The sequence below is a fragment of the Chrysemys picta genome, chromosome 2, assembly GCF_011386835.1.
Source record: "Chrysemys picta bellii isolate R12L10 chromosome 2, ASM1138683v2, whole genome shotgun sequence".
NCBI lineage: Eukaryota > Metazoa > Chordata > Testudines > Emydidae > Chrysemys > Chrysemys picta.
This window is the reverse complement of record NC_088792.1, coordinates 211,657,705-211,671,224: the sequence shown is the minus strand read 5'-3', so window position 1 is coordinate 211,671,224 and position 13,520 is coordinate 211,657,705. Positions and strand designations below refer to the sequence as shown.

Genomic DNA, 13,520 nt, shown 5'->3' with positions numbered 1-13,520 from the left:
TTTCCAATATTCTGTAATTTTGTTTGTAATTTTGCATTTGTCCTTCATACATACACCATGCAATAATATTAATGATCAGTATGATGTTAGCTTTCTATTGATATCTTATATGACACCTTTTAGATACAGGTTATGGCATCAGTGAGTTGGGGTATACTGAACTGGTCAGCCAACTGAAACTCACTACCAGATACCAGTGAAGCCCTTGCCCTCTTGTACTGGGGGCTGTTAGGGTCACAGTCAGAAAGCTTCTCAATGCCAGAATATGGCCCATATTTGTGATGAGTAGAATATAGCCTCATTCAGCAGGACAGGGAGTAAATTAAAACTACTTCTCTGAGGTAAGGGAAGAGAACTTGTTCCGCCCCTAGAAACTGCATTAGCTTCCAGATATGGAGGGAATGGCCTTCCCTAAGGAACCAACATAAAAGAGGGTAGAACTAGCTCCTCTCTTTCCCAATGGAAACTATGAGCTGAAGGCAAAGGGCCAGATGGAGAATTTCTGGCAAGATAAAAATAAAGGGGAATTCTGTATTATCAGAGGAGCACAAAAACTTTAGAATTCTGATCTGGCCATTTATATTTGTTCTAAGGCAGGGCCAGTCTGTGTCATAATAATGCCAACACACTGCATGTGAGCACTCAGATGCAGAGTTCATTTAATCTGGCCACATCTGGGGTAGAATGTGGCAACTAGATAGCACCCCACCACAATATGTTGTAAGCAGGGTCTGAATGAATGCTTCCCTGACAGCTAGCTGGGTGGGGAAGAGACATTGGGTGTGTTTATATAAATACAGTTTGCTCCTGCTCTGCTTACATATTCAGCAGATACAGCAATGTCAAAGTGATCAACTTTGGCTGGTGTTGAGTACAAATCACCTTAGTACTGAATGCAGGGATAGTGAAATATGGTTACCAGTGTTGTAATTATTGTAGGAATACAGGAAAGCAGGACTGTGCTTAACCTGTCCCAAAGGAGGGGGCTACCCTCAGTTGAAAGATCCTTGTTAAGCCAGGGACTCGAATGTCAGCACCCTGTGAAAGTAAGAGGGGTGGGGACAGATATCTCAGCCAGGAGGCTACATACCCTCATCAAGGGTCCTTCCTAGTCTGTTCAAAGAATAGAGCTAAATAGGCTTCCTTAGGAGCCTATTTGTTATGTTAAATACCCGATCAGAGCTCAAATCAGTTGTGGTAGGTGTGTGTTTCGTCCCTGCCTACTAAGAGCTGAAAATGATGTGCAGAGGTCACAGCAGAGAGGCAGGTGGCAGCAGAAGGCAACTGACACTAATGAACGAGTGACAGTTGCGTCGGAGAGGCATGATGAGTGGCCAGCAAGGTGGCTGGTTGAGAGGCGTGATGAGTGGCCAACAGGGTGGCTGACAGAGAGGTGTGGCACAAGTAAGGTACCTCTTCACCCCACCCAGGGGGAAGGTGAACTCTGCAGATGCACCTGTGGACTCTGGGTCTGCACTGACCAAGGACAGCAACTGTGAGTGGGGTGCAGAGAAGGATCGGGCATGTGAAAGGGACTTTTGGGTTGCTGAACTTAAGAACCTGCGGGGAAAAGGACACTGCCCAACCTACTTGGGGGTGGTCTTTTACTCATGGTTTATGTTTATGAACCCTGTTTGCGGTGTTTTCCCAAATTATCTCTGAGTTACTTCCCTCCTTTTATTAAAAGTTTCTTTTCTCCACTCAGACTCTGTGCTTGTGAGTGGGGAAATATTGTCTCTCAGAGACGCCCAGGGGTGGTGTATAAATTTCCTAGGTTACTGGGTGGGGGCTCGAGATGGTTCTGTGTTGTATCAATGGAAAGGAACCCCTACATATTGAACCCAGCCCTGGTTGCTGCTGGCTCCACCTGGCAGAAGGGTTACATTATAAACAGGGAAAAGAAGAAACATACTGTATCCAGTGTTGAAACTGCGGGATGCATTTTAGGTGGGGGAGAATATAGCTACTCAAACTGTAATTTGGTCGTGACTAGCGCTAACACTTCTACCCTTATGAAATATGCCATGGGATCCTTAATGACTACAAGTGGTCAGGCCCTCAGTTTTGTGTCTCTTCTTAGACAGATATAACAGCCATTATAGATCTAGATACAACTAACTGCTAACAAAAGCTGAAACTTTTATATTTAATGAAGCTGAAGATCTAAGAGCAAATAGCAACTATTGAACTTGTTATGGCCAAACCTAGAGTCTGATTAAGTCCATTGGGGTATTCAGTCAAAAAAGAAACCCATTGGGCTTTACAAATCAACTCTTCTTGGCTATTAAAGGAATCACTTAGTTCTGTGTGTCCATGGACACAAAAGTACTTGGTCTGTGTACTAAAACCAGGGGAATGAGTGGTTAAATTGAGGCAATGCTCTCTTGTCCATGTGCTTCTACCCAGTAAAGAAATTTCTATGGAATTGAATACTCTAGAACAGGATTCTGACATCCAGGACACACCATGGCTTGAAACAAAGACTCTGCGATCAAATAGCTCTCATATCATCATCATTCACAATTTGTGAAGAGTGCTTCCGGATCTTTCCATGAAGGGTATTATGACTTAAATTTTCCAAAGTGACTAGTGATTTTTGGATGCCCAGGTTGGGATACATTAAAAGGGCCTGATTTTCAGAGGATGGTTACTCAGCGCTTTCTGACAATCAGGCTTCTTTGAGGTGTCTCGCGCTGGGCACCACAAAATCACTTTGGAAAACGTAGGCCTCTATAAATATCACTTATTGTTATTCCAACATTTCAGTTCAGGAAGGGAGAGAGAGGTCATTCAATATAGGTTTTAATGCACATTATGCATGAGTTGGCCATTTTATCTACCTCGGCTTGAATTTGCTCTTCCGCCAGAGGAGTAAGGTGTGTCTTGGCCCACAATTTGTTTTGCCTTTTCATGGTGGCTTAGGAGCGCCTCTTTCATCATCAAGTGAGGCAGTGCTGTGTGCTGTAACTTCCAATGTGTCTTTTGGGACCTACAAAAGCAAGTATGGCAAGTCAAACATTATACGTTCCTTTTGTCCAGGGAAATCAGGTTGCAAGGAGTGAGAGTTGCAGCTTTTGGGCTCATTTCCCATTGTCAGAGCAGTGTGTGTGTTTTCCCTACGCTGGGACTTTGTAGCTCTTTGTTCTGCAAGTCTTTGGGTTTCCCACTGAATTAGGTATTCTTGTGTTGCATTGAGTTGTTTTTTACTAGCGACATTTCCAAGCAGTGAAGGTATTTGAGAGTCGCTGTGTCACAATGTGGTCATTTTATCACTTTTTGGTGCCTCTATGTAAATTTTCTCAGTTTATTGAAACATACAAACATCCACCATGACAAGGTTAGAAGAACAGTGATCTATAGGGGACTTGCATAAGCCTCATCTCTTGTGAGGGAGTTCTGCAGGGTGCAGTATCTGAGATATCCACATGGCTTCTCAAGGAAACCCAGGGATGCTCATTCCAGACATCTTTTGGCCAGAGTCTGACTGCTTCAACAGTTTATCCTGGCGCTGGAAAACATACTCAAAGGGTGCGTGGTTGCTCACTGGTGGAAACTTGAATCTCTAAGCCAAAGGATTTCTGGGTGATCTGACTCACTGATGTAGAAGAGAAAATTACAACATTTTGAATAGTTTAATCCAAGCTTGGAGTCCTTAACAATTCTCTCCTCCCTTTGGGACTAAAAAGGCTGACTGTTGGCAATTTCCCCAAGTTTCGGGAGTGTTAACCAGAGATTGCCTCCTATGTGACGTGCATCTCAGTGATGAGCCTTCCTATAGCAATAGGGAAAGAAAAAACTACTGGGGTTTTGTTTAATACAGTTCAGTTTTGTAGTAATTTTCTATATATGCAAGTATTTTTTCTTCTGTATTAGTGTTCCGTTCTGGTTTATCATCTCTATTTCTAGAGCAGACATACTTGTTATGGCTATATAGTATAGATTGATCTATCTCAGTGTAGACCATTCAGACAGATAATCACTGGGACATATTCTGATCTAAATAATACCAGTGCAAATGAGGAATAACATCATGGGGGCCATGAGTAACAGTTCATAGCAAAGGAGCTGCTGGGTCTCAGCCCCTGCAATCAAGGCCACTTACTTCGGTACCTAAATATGGATTTAGGTGCCTTGTTTTAGACACCCAAGTTTGAAAATGTGAGTCTTAACTTCAGTTTCCCCATCGATAAAACAGGGATATTAATCCTTCCCCACCTTTATAAAACATGTTCCGATCTAGTCCTTGAAAATCACTATGGAAGTCTTAAGTATTATTATTAATAATAAGCAATAACGGTGTTGGCCTTGGGAACAGACCCTTGTTCAGTCTTCCTCATTCAGAAAGATGGTCTTTGTGGCAGAGACCCTTGAGAGAGTGAGAACTAAAGCAGTGGTAATAAATGGGGAGAGTCTCAACCCTGTATTGGGGAGCCGGATGGATCTTTGTTTTTTCCCCCCTCTGTTGGTGGTGTCCCTTTAGAATAAATAAAAAGGTTTTTGCCTAAATAAAAGTTTTACAGACGGGTTCCCTGTCATCTAACTACTGCACCATTATATTAGGCACAAGATTTACTCTTCCCCTCATATGTATATAGTAGTGCTGGATCTAAACGTCTGTAGATTGCCTACCATATACAATGAGCCTAAGAAGGGCTGCTTCTAGGCAGCAGCATGACAGACATCAGGCATTTGTGTGATATTTTATATAGGCCACTTGATCTTTTTAAACCAGTGTGTATTGTTAAATAGACAGCATACATATTTTAATATGATTGTACTGTTTGCGTTAGCCCCTATAGCAGTTCAGTCTCAGTAGATTAATTCCTTCAGTGTCCTCTGGAGGTACAAAGTGCAAAGTGGTACCCATATGGATGTATAACATACATCCTTCTAGTGTATGCAAATTAATGACACTGCATTAGCATGGGCTGCTCTTTGGTGCTGATTTCTTCCTGCACTCCAGGGATTAAAGGTGCCTCACACTATCCAGATGTTCAGCAGCTCCTGTAAATGAGAGATTAGCTATTTTTGCTACTGCTGCTTTTTCCTCTGCTCCCTTTTTAAAGCTGATATTTTCCTTAGGAACTTGCTTAGTGTCTGAGTCAGAGGAATCTCTTCCCTGCGGTATATCAATCAATAAACTGCACAAGAAGAGAATCAAAGTGTAGAGGAGGTAGACCTGGGTTGTATTAATTTGTTTACAGGACTCGCCTTCCAGGGACTGATGCATTCATCCCATGGTTTCACTTTATCCTGTGAAATACAGATCAAACACAGTGGTATTTTTCGGGGTAATAATAATAATAATAATAAAGAAATCCATGTTCTTGCAAACGTGTCTTTTGTTAATGCTAGACAAAAGTGTCCCCTTTATTGTCAAGCTGGCCTTTAAGCAAGAGGTGCAGGTGTCAGAAACAGGACTGTATCTAACTCCCAGATGCCACCAACAATGACCTCCCAGGAGAGAAATAAGAAGAGTAGCCAAAATGGATTCCAATAAATGAATGCCAGTTTAACATCTACCAGGCCTGTCTTTTGTATACATAGGTGTACTCAGGATCCTGCTGTTCCAAGAGCTGTTCAAGCATAGAATAAGTAGAGTTCCAATGAGACGAAACCTTCTGCCTCAGCTGGCATTTAACAAGCTGTTTTCTTGCTACAACTCAGTCAGGATTTTTCTAACCTTCACTGAATCGCTAGATTTCACATCCTACCCTAATACATACATTTCCAACGCTCTGGTTATCACACGGGCAGTAAATGATGAACCAACTTAAGCAGAAAGCAATGTCAGGTATCTATTACTAGAGCTACTACCATCTTTCACGACAAAGGGGAAACTTGGCTAATAGACTGAAAGTAAGCTAGGCACCAGGCTGCTGCTGCTGCATTTCTTCTGTGATCTTTCCTGGAGCATGATCTTTTGCAAATCCTGAAATCTACCACACGATAGGTCAAATTCCTACCCTAGTGTAACTCCAGGTAGATATTTGGCACTCCATATTTTGTGTAATTGATTATATTGGATATGTTGGTGATTGAATCAATCATCAGTAGCCCAACAGGCTACAGACTTAAACCTGAAAAGATTTGATTTTTATTTGTTGTTTATTTTGATGGATAATACTCTCTATTTTATTTGATTTTTATCATTTTAAGTTTTTGCACCAATAGGCAATTAAAAACTTTCACACCAGTGGTGGACAACCTGCGTCCCGTCCAGGTAATCCACTAGCGTACCGCCGGACTGTTTGTTTACATTTGCACAGCCACCCGCAGCTCCCAGTGGCCGCGGTTTTCTGTTCCTGGCCAATGGGAGCTGTGGGAAGCGGCACGGGCCACAGGAACCTGATTACCTGGATTACCCTGACAGGCCGCATGTGGCTTGCAGGCCGCAGGTTGCCCACCACTGCTTTGGATGCTCTGTGAACCAGTGCTGTGGAGCTCCAGGACTGGTTGGGGAATATAGATCTCCAGCTTGTCCTTGGAGGATTCTGTCCTTCTGTCTCCCCCAGACAGGATTAAAGGAGGCTATTGTAGTTCTAGAGCTACAGGTGAGGTGAGAGAGAAAGATGCCTGTGAAACAATGCTTTTGGCTGGGGGACTTTAAAAGCATGTGTGATAGCCTCCATCTTGGTTAACACCAAGGATTTAACTGGGGATCACCAGAGCTCAATGCATAAGTCTCAACAGCTTGAGCTAGAGAGCCAGGCTCTGTAGCTGGGGGCCATAACAAACTCTTATCCTCTGTGGATCAGGCACAAAGAGGGACATGTAACATACGCTCACCAGTGGGTTATACTTCCACCTCTTCTCATCTCCGATTGTCCTGGGGGGTGAAATATTATTTACCCTGATGAGCCCATTGTTTCCTGATGACAACTCCATTTTGGACCTCAGGGACTCTAGGCCATGCTTTAGTGAAGAAATATATATCTCAGAGCAAACAGGTAAAATGCTGATCTCCATAAGAAATTCTCAAATCCCTTCCAACCTGCATGCAATATAATAAGATCATCCTCTCTATACTTATAATGGCTGCTATTTCCTTGCTTTTCCCATGACACTGGAACCTGGGGATGGAGTGGGAACAAGAGAGAGTGCACAAGGCGCTGCAGGTAGATTCATCAGAGTAAGAATCATTTAGGGCATGTCTGTACTTCAAGATGAGGGTGTAATTCCCAGCTGGAGGAGACATGCTCATGCTAGTTTTGATCAAAATAGAATGCTAAAAGTACAGTGTAGCAGTCGCAGCATAAGTAACGAGAGGGGCTAGACACCATGGGTATGTACCCATTCAACACACGAAGAAAGAACTTGGGGCAGCTAGCCCCTCACACTGATGTGGCTACACTCTATTTTTAGCATGCTAGCTCAGTCAGATCTAGAGCAGGTATGTCTCCTTGAGATGGAAATTATATCTCCAGTTAGAAGTGCAAACATACCCTAAGTGTAGAACAGCTGATCTCTAAGAGCCTCCCGTAGCCTCTGTCCATTCCAGTATGCTTTTCTTCCATTTTCATGACAATTTATGCACATTTGTTTTATAGTGAGGTATATAGTTCTAAATCTGATATGTTTACACCATTAATTGTCTAATATTAATATCTGGAGATCAAGAGTCAACAAATCAAAATACTTAGGATTCAAGTGGATATGTTTTTGCCTACAAACCAATTCTGAATCAGGAAGACATCACATACCTAAGCGAACAAACAAAGGAAAAAGCCTAGAAGGGGGTAGGAACAAATATCAGTGGTGAGCTAGCATGTCATTTTGTTGCAGCGGCCAATACAGTACTACAAATCCATCAAACTCTTTTGTAAAACAAGCTCTGTTGAGGTTAGAGGAGCCCCAAAAGCAGATGAAAAGACTTCTGGTTCTGATCTCAGGAACAGCAGTACATGTGGGGAAGGAGGGCAATAGTAAGCCATGGTGAAAAGCACCAAGAACAACAAGGAAATTTAACAATCAACCCAAGAAATCCCAACCTCCCCACAATTTATTTTTAATTTAATTTCACCTTTTGGTGCTAACAAGGCCTAACAAACATAGGGTGTGGGCTTTGTCATGCAAAATTGGAAATTGGGTTATCTGGCTGAAGAACCATCCGTGCCTCGATTTCATTCAGGAATGATAAGCCATAGTGACCAGGAACTCCTCTGGATCTTGTGGATCTCCCCTGTGTTACCCCAGATGGCTACAGGCTGTAGAATCAATAGTTGGACCCAAAAAAAATCACTATCATTTTCTGCCACTGCATCAAAAGCATGATGGTTTGTCAAAATGGTATTCTCCTGCACAGTCCTTTGGAAGCTCAAAAGTTCCATTGGATTCTGAGGATACACCATTAAAACAGGTCTCTCATCCTAATAGTAAAGATGTACTGTGATCCCCAACTAACAGCCAATGATAAAGGAGTAACCTTTACACCCTCCACAACCTCCAGTCCCCACCAGAATACCAGGTTACAGTGTGACCAGCTAGATGTTGAGCCATATGCTTCTTGGGCAGTGCCATGCTTGTCATGACACCCACACAATCTTGAATTAGCCTGGAAGAATTCTCTTCTACAGGAATACCGAAGTCACTAAAAAACAGCACAACCTCACTTTCTCCCTGATCCAACACTTCTCTCTCTATATATATAGGAAATCCTTCTCCCTCCAAGTCCCTTCTATACCTATCAGCCTTTTCTTCCCACTTCCCAACCCAGCCCACAATCCCACACCAAACTCCATCTTCCTCCCTCTGTCACCTAAAATATCACTGGACACTCCTCAGGGCTGAAACCATGTCTTCCTCAGTGTTGGGGGAGTGCCTACCACATCATGAGTGCTACCACAATGGAGGCAATAAATAACAGTTAAAAATCACCTTGATTCTCATCAGCCTCTCCTTGAACTCCAATGGCTCCTTGTTTTTTTTTTTTTTTGAAATACTGTATCACAGAAGGGTGATCTCTCAGGTGTAGCATTTTCTCCGCTGGGCTCCAGCCAGCTGTTCTGCTCTGCTGCATTTTTCTTCATTGGCAATTTATTGGCTACCCTACACCTATTTTATTTTTTTCTCTTAAATTCCTCTGTATATTAAGAATTGTATCCCCTCTGGGCAAGCCTTATATCTGACTCACCTGACAGTATAATTCTGCTGTACGTCAGCAGAAATAGGTCAATGGATAAGAATCTCTTCCTCCCTAAACCTGCTTCATTGTTAACAGCTGTGCCTCTTAACATCAAAATATAATGTTCTTGGGAAATGAAACTGCTTTTCCATTTCAGTGCTGCATCTATAGCTGGCTTATTTGGATCATCTCAGAAGGCTTAGGAGAATGATCTCATACACTCCTTCCTCCCCACTCACCAATGGCTTCTCCTTCCCCTGTTTCCCTATTACCATCATTATACCCAGCAGCTCCTATCAGTATTAATTTCTATGCTTGGCTTCCTAAAGCAGGTTTAATGCACTTTACATTTAAATGAGCAAAGGGGCCAGAATGTTTGGTTTATGACTAAAAACAACTGTGTCATAACTAATTTATTTTGCTTTGAAATTTAGAACTAGATTAAGGAAGGATGGAGCTTCCTCTCTTTTTCTCTCTTCATTCCATCTTTTAGTTAATCCTTGCAGCTAACAGTACAGGAGTAGCTTTCTTTATCTGCAGATTGTCCATTCCTAGGACTAATCAAAACTGGCCACAGGATGTCACTATTACTCCACACACATACAGTAAACGAGATGTTTGTTTATAGAAGGGCAGTGTCTGATTTTCTCAACTTTCAGTATGGAATTTCAGGACAGACACTTAGATATTCGTTTCCAAAAGCCATAGCCCTATTCACTAGAGCTGTGCAGAATTCAGAGAAATTTGATTGACAGGGTTAATGTGAGGATTTTTGTCTGGGTTCAAACAACCCTTGGGGATATCACTGAACTCAGCCAAGTATGTTGTTGTTTCAGGTCAAAGTTATGGAAAGCCTCTGAGTATCAAATAGTTCCCATATACAACACCAGGTCAACCCAGGTCCCTTCAAACTCAACTCAGATTTATAAACCATGTGACAAAATAGAGTTTCAAGTTTGTAGCAAAACCCAAAGGCAGGCTACAGATTCATGTTTTGGATTTACTTAAGAACGGCCATACTGGATCAGACAAATGGTTCCTCTAGCCCAGTATCCTGTCTTCTGGCAATGGCCAATGCCAGATGCTTCAAAGGGAATAAACAGGGCAATCATCAAGTGATCTATCCCCTGTCATGCAGTCCCACATCTGGCAGTCGGAGGCATGGGGACACCCAGAGCACATAGTTGCATCCCTGACCATCTTGGCTAATAGCCATTGATGGACTTGTCTTCCAGGAATTCACTTAATTCTTTTTTTAATTCAGTTAAACTTTTGGCCTTCACTACATCCCCTGGCAATGAGTTCCCCAGGTTAACTGTACCTTGTATGAAGAAGTGCTTCCTTTTGTTTGTTCTTAATCTGCTGCCTATTAATTTCATTGGGTGACCCCTGGTTTTTGTGTTATGTGAAGGGGCAAATAGCACTTTGTTATTCACTTTCTCCATACCATTCATGATTTTATAGACCTCTATCATATCCCTCCTTAGTCGTCTTTTTTCCAAGATGAATAGTCCCAGTCTTTTTAATCTCTCCTCATATGGAACCTGTTTCATACTCTTAATCATTTTTGTTGCTCTTCTCTGTACCTTTTAGATTTCTAGTATATCTTTTTTGAGGTGAGGTGATCAGACCTGCACACCGTATTCAAGATGTGGGCATATCATAGATTTATATAGTGGCATTATGATTTTTTTGTCTTATTATCTATTCCTTTCCTAATTGTTCCTCAGACTGTGTTAGCTTTTTTGACTGCTGCTGCACATTGAGCAGATGTTTGCAGAGAACTATCTACGAAGACTCCAAGATCTCTTTCTTGAGTGGTAACAGTTAATTTAGACTCCATCATTTTGTACGTATAGCTGGGATTATGTTTTCCAATGTGCACTGCTTTGCATTTATTACCATTGAATGTAACCTGCCATTTTGTTACCCAATCACCCAGTTTTGTTACTTTGTAACTCTTTGCAGTCTCCTTTGGACTTAACTAACTTGTGCAAAGTTCGCTAATGATAAAAAATTACTCATCATAGTTTACCCCATTTTCCAGATCATTTATAAATATGTTGAACAGTACTGGTTCCAGTACAGATCCCTGGCAGACACCTCTATTTACCTCTCTCCATTCTGAAAACTGACCATTTATTCCCACTCTTTGTTTTCTGCCTTTTAACCAGTTACTGATTTACGAGAGGACTTTCCCTCTTATCCCATGACTGCTTACTTTGCTTAAGGGACCTCGTCAAAAGCTTTTTGACAGTCCAAGTACACTATGTCCACAGGATTACCCTTGTCCACATTTGTTGACCGCTTCAGAGAATCCTAATAGATTGGGGAGGCATCATTTCCCTTTACGAAAGCCATGTTGGCTCTTCCCCCAACAAATCCTGTTCATCTGTGTGTCTGAATATTCTGGTCTTAACTATAGTTTCAATCAATTTGTCAGGTACTGAAGTTAGACTTACTGGCCAGTAATTGCCAGGATGACCTCTGGAGCTTTTTTAAAAAAAATGGGCATTACCTTAGCTATCCTCCAGTCACCTGGTAGAGAAGCTGATTTAAGCAATGGGTTTAAGTGGTAGGTTTATTCTGAATGTTTTGCCCAGTTCTGCTCAATGTAGGGTCACACAAACTGAAGAGAGAAAAGCATTTTTTAATATAATTTTTCCATTTACAATATTGCAGCCTCAGAAAAAAAGAGTAAGCATGTGACTGCAAACTGGGGCTGAGCAAAAGCCAAACAGTACAGCAACAGGCAAGAATGTCTGTTTAGCATGGGAGAATCTTCATAAATAGATATCAAAACAAGGTAACATAATAAGCAAAAAGAGTAAAAAGCATACTTCTCTGACCTGGGGAATCCACCCTCAGAGCCAGGGTAAGGGAACCTTGCTTTTTCCTGAAAATTCTCCTCTGCCTGTCTCTGCTGAACCCATTCTATATCCCTTCCTCTTCTTTTTCTGAGGATTTATGGTCTGTTATGCCTTAATTATGATGTCTTCCAGGATTCTCCATCTTTCTTCCACACTAGTAAATTTTAACATTCCCACCATCTCATCTCATCTCACTCACTCACTAGATTTCTTAATTCCCCAAACTACGCCTTCCTGAAATCTATTATCCTTGCACTGCTGTCTCCTGTGAACTTATTCTTTACTATGCTAAATTCAAAAGGCTCATGGTCACTGGTACCCTATTACCTTTCTCACATGGGTGCTGTGAAGCTGAATGCATTAATGCTTGCCAAGAGATTGGAGAGGCTCTGATGGAAAGCACTACAGAAGTGCAAATATTACTGTGTTCTTAATCAGTGCCTCCTTATGGGTAAGTAGAAGATCCAGGATGGCTTCCCCACTGGTTGAATTCTTTATTGTCAAGATCACAAAGGGGTTGTCATCTTTATAATTTAGGAACCTTTTCGATGCGTATTTAGTGTTATCTGTTAACCAGTAGATTAGTAGATGCACTAAAATCCCTGAAGAAAATGGTGTCCTGTGGTTTCAAGTACCTCCAGGGGTAGTGCAGGTGAATTAATTTTTGTTCTCTCTCCTCCAGTGCTGTTGCTGCCATGGCAATAGAAGTAAAGGATCAACTGGCCTATAAATGGAAAAGATTGTTAAAAGAAGCTTATGGTCTCATGGTCTCAGCTAACAGCATCACAATTACCCACCTGCCTTTGATCATAATTGAGCTTCCTTTTCCTTTCCCACCTCTTCTGTCTTGTCTGTGTTTGGTCAGGGAAATTTACTTGACAAAACTAACAGCTGCAGGCAAGACTTCACAATTTGCCTTAAGAGGCAACACATAATAGCTGCATTGCCCCAGGAGATGACCAGAGAGGAAATTGTGGGGTATGTCTACTGGAGCAGGAGGTGTAATTCCCAACTTGAGTTGACATACCCATACTAGCTCTGATTGAGCTTGAATACTAAAAATAGGTACATAGTCATGGGCAGTGCAATGGGATGGGCTAACTGCCTGAGTAGGTACATAGTTTTCTGACAGGATTGTACTCAGGTAAGTAGTCCATCCTGCTGCTCATCCTAGGGTGCCTGCACTTCTATTTTCAGCACGCTGGCTCAATCAGAGCTAGCATGGGTATGTCTATCTGAGTGGAAACTACACCTCTAGTTCCAGTGTAGACATCCCCTGAATCACAGTTCTCTCCCTAATTGCCCCCGTGTTCTGGGGATGAAGCCATTGGCTACTGGTCTATATTGGGAGCAATTAACTTTCCCCTCTATGCCAGTTCCACATACTGGGGAGGAGGGTAAAGTCAAGGCTCACCCACTCCCCACCCACCTGCATGGGAGCAGTAGCAGCAGTCCCATGGAGGCTGCTTCCCCCCATTCCATTCTGGAATTTGCCATGCATGTGAGGCAGGGCCAATCTTGCCCTT

The 13,520-nt window shown here is 42.2% G+C and overlaps 1 long non-coding RNA gene across 1 annotated transcript in view; it reads right to left on the bottom strand.

The window, feature by feature from the left end:
• Nucleotides 1–2,995: 2,995 nt before the first annotated feature.
• The window catches only part of LOC135981698 (uncharacterized), a 52,758-nt gene continuing 42,233 nt past the window's right edge, over nucleotides 2,996–13,520 (bottom strand). The window contains exon 5 of the long non-coding RNA XR_010598833.1: nucleotides 2,996–12,718. This is a non-coding gene — a long non-coding RNA (uncharacterized LOC135981698). The remainder of the gene's footprint in view (nucleotides 12,719–13,520) is intronic.